This window comes from Pipistrellus hanaki, assembly GCF_964339955.1.
Source record: "Pipistrellus hanaki genome assembly, chromosome: 2".
NCBI classification, from domain to species: Eukaryota; Metazoa; Chordata; class Mammalia; order Chiroptera; family Vespertilionidae; genus Pipistrellus; species Pipistrellus hanaki.
This window is the reverse complement of record NC_140504.1, coordinates 28,427,684-28,435,479: the sequence shown is the minus strand read 5'-3', so window position 1 is coordinate 28,435,479 and position 7,796 is coordinate 28,427,684. Positions and strand designations below refer to the sequence as shown.

Below are 7,796 nucleotides of genomic sequence, written 5' to 3'. Positions count from 1 at the left end.
CACCCCCAACTGCCCTCCTTGCCCACCAATTTGGCTCTGATTGTTCAGTTTCTATGTCAGTCAGTGTCTCTGGGCCTATCATCAGGGCCTGATCAGAAAGGCAGGGCTGATGAGCAGCCCCGGTAAAGGCCTGAAGAAAAATGGAGGCTGCTGGCCCAGCCTGGAGAGGAAGAGAGAGGCAAGCGCTGACCAACAGTTGCCACACAGGCTATGGATCAGACCCTGCTTCTCTCTTCAGACCTCTCTCTGGGCCTGATTTGTGGCCCCCCCAGCAGTCAGACTGCAGGACTGATTTCCAGTTGGTTGAGCTTCTGGTTGTGAGGGACCCAGGGTTTTTATATTTTAGGATAATTCAAAACTCTTGCTGTGTTCTTTCTGTATTCCTACAAGTTTGATTTGGAAACTATTTTATTAGTAACCCATTTATTGTGTTTAATAGCATTTCATCACCAGGGTCTATTTACCTGAATGTTTTCAGATATTTCCTTTTAAAAATAGCTATTGTATTAAGTACAACATAAATATAATACCCAAGCAACATCAATTCATTGAAAGGGCAGTTATAAAATCTGCACTCTTGTCACTCCATTAGCATTTAACATTCTAATGATAAAAACTCAACCAGTGAGGGCGGCAGACACCGTTGTGTGAGACACCATTGCATCAGAGACCAAGGCACGGTGGGTGACAACTTTCTTTTCATAAACTTCATTTCGCTTTTACCAGCAAGAAGAGATTCCTCTTTCCATGCCTAATGCAGCCATGGCTCATGGTCCCAAGAAGCATCTGAAGTGTGTAGCAGCTCCAAAGCATTGGCTGTTGGATAAACTGACCAGTGTATTTGCTTCTTAGTCCATCTACCTTCCCTCCTCCCCCCTCCCAGAGCTGAGAGAATGTCTCCCTCTCATCATTTTCCTAAGAAACAGACATAAGTATGCCCTAACAGGAGATGAAGTAAAGAATATCTGCATGAGCCGGGCCCAGAGCAGCAGCAGTCAGAACCAGAGCATCAACAGCCAGCACTGGAGCAGCCAGACCTGGGGCAGTGGCAGCCAGGCCTGAGGCAGAGGCGGCCAAGCCCAGGGTGGCCAGTCCAGGAACACCCAGACCCGGAGTGTCCCGGCCCGGAGCAGCCAGGCCCAGAGCAGCCGGGTCTGGTGCAGCCAGGCCCGGAGCAGCAGCTGCCAGGCTGGGGGCAGCCAGGCCCGGAGCAGCCGGGTCTTGTGCGGCCAGGCCCGGAGCAGCAGCTGCCAGGCTGGGAGCGGCCAGGCCCGGAGCAGCCGGGTCGGGTGCGGCCAGGCCCGGAGCAACAGCTGCCAGGCTGGGAGTGGCCAGGCCGGGAGCAGCCGGGTCTGGTGCGGCCAGGCCCGGAGCAGCAGCTTCCAGGCTGGGAGCGGCCAGGCCCGGAGCAGTGGCTGCCAGGCTGGGAGCGGCCAGGCCCGGAGCAGCGGCTGCCAGGCTGGGAGCGGCCAGGCCCGGAGCGGCCAGGCACAAAGCAGCCAGGCCCAGAGCAGCCGGGTTGGGTGCGGCCAGGCCCGGAGCGGCAGCAGCCAAGTCCAGAGCAACTAGGTCGGGAGCGGCAGTGACCAGACCCGGAGCAGCTGGTTGTGGAACGAACCAGAGCAACAGAGGCCAGGCCCGGAGCAGCCAGGCCCAGAACAGCTCGCTCCTCTCCTGCCCCTGCCCCACGGCTGCCTCTCAGACAAGGCTGGAAACTTTTTTTTTTTTTTTAATATATTTTATTGATTTTGTACAGAGAGGAAGGGAGAAAGATAGAGAGTTAGAAACATCGATGAGAGAGAGTCATCGATCAGCTGCCTCTAGCACACCCCCCACTGGGGATATGCCCGCAACCAAGGTACATGCCCTTGACCGGAATCGAACCTGGGACCCTTCAGTCCCCAAGCCGACGCTCTATCCATTGAGCCAAACCGGTCTCGGCATGGCTGGAAACTTTTGCAGGAACTTCAGGGTCCGCTGAATCAAGAGATGAAGGCTTAGATCTGGATGTGTTGAGTTAGTATAGCGCTGGGGTGTTGATCTGTGAGTGCCTTGGGTGGGGCCTGGATGAGGCTGGTTGACCTATTTGGAAATGTCTTTTGTGTGAAGTGTATCCTTGGGCATGTGGAGGTATTATTGATATGAGAAAATGCTAAGTAACTGATTTACTATCTGAAAAGGGATTTACTATCGGGGAAAAGGAGGGAGGAAGAGACTGAACATAAACTGTGCACCTATGGATGAGGACAATGGGGGATGGGGAGGGGGGGAGGGGGGGAGGGAACCTGGTGGAGGGGGGAAGAAATGAGGAATCTTTGTAATAATATGAACAATAAAGATTGATTTAAAAAAAAAAAAAAAAAAGAATATCTGCATGCAGCGGTTCATTAAGATTGGTGGCAAGGCCTGAACCGATGTAACCTGCTGGTCTTATGGATGTCATCAGCATTTATAAGACAGGAGAGAATTTCTGTCTGGTCTATGATACCAAGGGTCATTTTTTTAAAAATATATTTTATTGATTTTTTTACAGAGAGGAGGAGAGAGGGATAGAGAGCTAGGAACGTCGATGAGAAAGAAACATCGACCAGCTGCCTCTTGCACACCCCCTACCGGGGATGTGCCCGCAACCAATGTACATGCCCTTGACCGGAATCAAACCTGGGACCTTTCAGTCCGCAGACCGACGCTCTACCCCTGAGCCAAACCGGATTCGGCCCAAGGGTCATTTTGCTATTTATCATATCACACCTGAGGAGGCCAAGAACAAGCTGTGCAAAGTGAGGAAGATTTTTGTGGGCACAAAGGGAACCCCTCATCTGGTGACCCAGGGTGCTCGCACCATCCGCTACCCTGATCCCCTCATCAAGGTGAACACCACCATTCAGATTGATTTGGAATCTGGCAAAATTACCGATTTCATCAAGTTTGACACCAGTAACCTGGGTGTGATCACTGAGGTGCCAATCTGGGAACAATTGGTGTAATCACCAACAGAGAGAGAAACACCCTGGTTCTTTTGACCTAGTTCATGTCAAATATGCCATTGGCAATAGCTTTGCTACCTGGCTCTCCAACATTTTTGTTATCAGCAAAGGCAACAAACCATGGATTTCCCTTCCCCGTGGAAAGGGTATTCACCTCACCATTGCTGCAGAGAGAGACAAGATACTGGCGGCCAAACAGTTGGTGAAATGAGCTGACGTGACATGATTAGGAGAGTCTTGTGCTTAATTAATTAAAGATAAAGCAGCATGGGGGTGGAGGGAGAAGATGGAGGAAATGGACATGCCCACTAAGATGCTAATAATTCATAACTAAATGTCATTCCCTTTTCCTGCGGGACATAACAGCTAAATGAGTATGACAGCCCCTTGCCTTAAAATCATCCTCACTTCAACCTCTTCCTTTTTTTATAAACTGAATTAGTTCATTGTACTTTTCAGTTTGTAACCAGCTATCAGCTCTCATTTCATTTACTTGTTTATTCCCTTTTAGTCACATTTCTTACTTCCTATCTCATAGCTGCATAGGCAATTACTCTGATGTATTTTCAACATATGTTTGAGTTTGTAGTTTCTAGCAAAATAAATAGTTTTGTTTTGACTGTTTATGTAATTGCAGTTGGAATGCAAATATAGATTTTTAGTTCATGATAATGTATTAATATTAGTTTATTAAATGTAGCAGATACACCATATCACTGTAGGATGTTAGTAATTGGTAAAACTGATGCCAAGTATGTGACAGCTCTGTATACTATCTTAATTTTTCTGTAAATGTAAAATTACTTTGAAAAATAAAGCCTATTAAAACAAACAAACAATCCAACCAGTAAGAATTCAACAACGCTCAGATCACCCACAGGTCACACACACACAGAGGTATTTGTAAAGCCAGACTTCAGCCCAGCCAGTGTGGCTCAGTGGTTGAGCATCAACCCAGGAACCAAGAGATCTCAGTGTCAATTCTCCATCAGGTCACGTGCCCGTGTTGCCAGCCCGATCCCCAGTAGGGGGCATGCAGGAGGCAGCCAATCGATAATATTCCTCTCTTTCATCAATGTTTCTCTCTGTGTCCTTCTCCCTTCCTCTCTCTGAAACATAAAAATAATAATAATAAAGCCAGACTTCAGGACTCAGGTACTGAATGGCAGAAAGAGTTATCTATCAAGTGGCTAAGATCTTGGAATGGAACCTCCTGAGTTCATATTCTGACTTCATCACTTGGGCTGTCCCTTAACCTTTGCAACTCTCAAGTTCTTCATCTATACAGTGGGGATAGCAGATGCCCCTACAGTGTTATTGTGAGATTTAAGGGAGATAATTTACACAAACTGCACAGCACAGTACCCAGCATTGATGGACACTAATAAATAGCCCGTTTTGTCCAATGGATAGAGCCTGTGGACTAAAAGGTCCTGGGTTTGATTTCAGTCAAGGGCACATGATAGGGTTGCAGGCTTGATCCCAAGAGAGGGACATACAAGAGGCAGCCAATCAATGATTCTCTCTCATTGCTGTTTCTATTTCTCCCTCCCTTTCCCTCTTCCTCTCCCTTACTCTCTAAAATCAATAAAAATATATTAATTAATTACTAGCCACAGTTAGTATTATTCATAAGCAATATAGAGCAATTGAAAATATGAGTTGCCTTTGATAGAGGCTAAAGCAAAAATAATTACCTATTAATGGGAGAGAAACCATAAAATGAATGTCTAAATGATCCCAGCACAGATATGTAAATGGTCACTCCAAGGAGACCAGCAAAGCATAACCTTTTCAATAAATTAGCCATAAGCAGAGAGAGAGAATGGCCATTGAAAAGTAAGTGGTGCAGTCAGGGAAGCATACAGAACTGGGAACCAATAGCAGATAGAGGCCATGAGAATCCTCTGTTGCACCCAGGAGACCATGTGGTGGCAAGCTGCGGTCCCTTTGGCAAGGTTCTGAGTATAGTGGGGAAGTCCCTCAAGCTATTTTAGCTGAGAGACTTTCCCTAGAGTCACCCACATTCCTTGGCTGTGCCTCTACTTCCCAAGCCCTCCCTGTGATTAGAATCTGGCCTCCCACATAGCAGAGTTTAACCAACTGACATCCAGGTCTACCACCATCCCAAACACTCTGCTAGTTGTGAGTCAGTCTCTCAGTGGCCAGAATTTTCAGAAAAAGGTCTTTCCTGTCATTTTCTCTCTTGTCTTCACATTTCTACAGCATGTAACAGGACTAGTCAGATATACCTGCGACATGACACTAGGTCTTCCGACTTTAGGTTCCATAGTCTTTCCATTCTGAAAAAAAATGTAAGCATCTTTCCTATGGCTTGAGCATAAATTCCTTAACCTTATTCTTATTTGAAGATATTTAAAGGGGAGGCTTAGAAAGCCAGTCAATGCTCTAAACCCCAGATGTGAACTAAACAAAGGAAAACACCTGATTAAATATTCTCCCATTTGCCTAAAAATTATCTAAAAACGGTCAGTAAAACTAATGTGTGACTTATCGCAAAGGCAAATGTGTTCGCCTAAGCATAGCAAGCCCCCGTTGAAAGCAAAGCTTGGGGCAAAGGAGTGGGCTCACAGTGACTACTAGTGGTTGTCTTATATCATTGCGTGGCTGGGAAATCATTTTCTGTGTTAAAGAAACAATATCAATGGCAACTTCCCACATTCCACATGTGCAATTATTAGACCCAAATAAAATGTGCATTCCTTTGTGAAAACTTTCTTCATATATTAAAAAAGATGCATCTCTTTAGGAAACCAAACATATGAAAACAGAGGACATGTATGAAATTATTTAGGTCAGCTTATTCGTTGAAAAGGAAAGTGCTTTGAAAAAGATTCCCCACTTGAAGGATAAATTCCTCTGGTGAATTTAATATTTTATTATATGAAAATCTCTCTCTCACACACACACACACACACACACACGTACACATTTTTAGAAATACTGTAGTACAAGTTCATAGCATGTGCAAAGGTATCAAACACAGATCTAAAAAATGAAATGCCCCGTGAGTCTTGGGGGTTTGTCTGTTTTCCTGATCACTAAAACATGAGTGTGGCACAGTATCTAGAAAACATAAAAGCTCCCGATACACATCTGCTCAATGGAGCTGACTGGAAGGGTTCAAAAAGAGAGATTGGATTTGCGAGCCTCCAAGTTTCTCCAGGTTACTCTCTCGGTTGGCTTTGGCTGCAATAACAGAATACCATAAAACGGTGGTTTAAAGACAACAGAAACTTATTTCTCAGAGTTTGGGAGGCTGGAAGTCCAAAGATCAAGGCACCAACTGGCAGATTCAGTGTCTGGTGAGAGTCCTCCTCCTGATTCATTGACAAAAACCTTCTTTAAAATAAAAAATTAAAACTAAAAAAAAAAAAAAAACAAAAAAACAAACAAAAAAAAAAAAACACCCTTCTTTCTGTGTCCTTACATGGTGGAAGGGACAGGGAGTTCTCTGGAGTTCCTTTTATAAAGGCAGTAATCTCATTCTTGAGGGCTCCATCCTCATGGCCGAATCACCTCCCAAAGGTCCTACACCTCCTAACCCCACCACATTGAAGACTGGGTTTCAAATAGGAATTTGGGGGGAGACACAAATATTCAATTCACAGCAAATGAGTACAAGGGGTAGAATGAATCAGGAAGTGAGGATTAGAACTGGTCCAGGGGTGGACGAGACAGACAGACTACAGGTCCTTGGTGGTCTCACGTACCCACCTGTTGCCCGGGGTATGGTGGCACCATCTTCAACAGAAGGATGTGTGATGCTCCGGTTTCAAGCCGAAAAGTCTGATCTCCTGGAGATGCTGGCCTCCATCATAGTATCTCCATCAAGAGAAGAGCAACTTACTTCCATCTGGAATTTCAAATTCAGCTACTAAATGGGAAAATGCATTTTTGGGGTCCCATTTATTGGCCTTCATGGTGCAATTATACCATTCCTTTAGAAAGCATTTTATTCCAAATTTCCCATCTTTCAGCTTGAAGATAAAGCAAAATAGAAATAATATAAACCTTGTACCTGGAGTGTTAAGTTTGAGTCTTTTCCAGAATGTTTTCTCTCTTCTGCCTTCAAACAACCAGTTATTTATCTGTTTCTCTACCAGAACTTTCAGAACACACTAGAAATCATGTCTAATTCAACCTATGAGGTTATACTTTTTGGGGAACAGTAAAAGTCCTTATTTTTAGCTTAAACTGGAGATCACATTTTCTAAAAATATAAAAGTAATAAAGTATGTAAGTACTAAAAGGAAAAATAAGAAAATTAATTAGAAAGCCACACCATTAAATTATAAATTAAGAGCAGCTGCTTCCATTCAGCTACCTAGAACATCAAAATACAGAGCAATTTTGTCTAACTTTGTCTTTTACTGAAAATGTATGAATTACAAAGTGATCCGAACTATCGTGTCCTCTTGTTATTCATTCAATACAAACTATAAAATCAATTATGTTATTAACACTATACTGCTCCATTAAAAAGTGGCTAGCAGCCTATGTCTCCATCATACCAACTGTTTTCTTTTATTTGCTTATTTCTTACATAAATAAAAATTCTTCTTTATGAAGTTATCCTGAACATTCTTGGACACCAAGATCCAAGGGAGAATTAGAGCAGGGTGTGAGGGCACTGGGTTGGAATCCTGGCTCCACTACTTAATACTTGAGTTACCGTAGGCAAGTTATTTAACCTTTCAGTCCAGTAACTCTGTTTAGTAACTAATATTCTATTTCCTGCCAGTAAATTGCTATTAAAAAATAACAATAATTTCATAATAGCCATGT

The 7,796-nt window shown here is 44.1% G+C and overlaps 1 pseudogene across 1 annotated transcript; it reads left to right on the top strand.

Annotated features, from left to right (window-relative positions):
• The first annotated feature begins 718 nt into the window (after positions 1–718).
• Positions 719–3,205, top strand: LOC311617622 (small ribosomal subunit protein eS4-like; annotated as a pseudogene). Its single transcript has 3 exons — positions 719–954; positions 2,339–2,493; positions 2,683–3,205. The product of its transcript is annotated as a small ribosomal subunit protein eS4-like (transcript).
• The last annotated feature ends 4,591 nt before the right edge of the window (positions 3,206–7,796 follow it).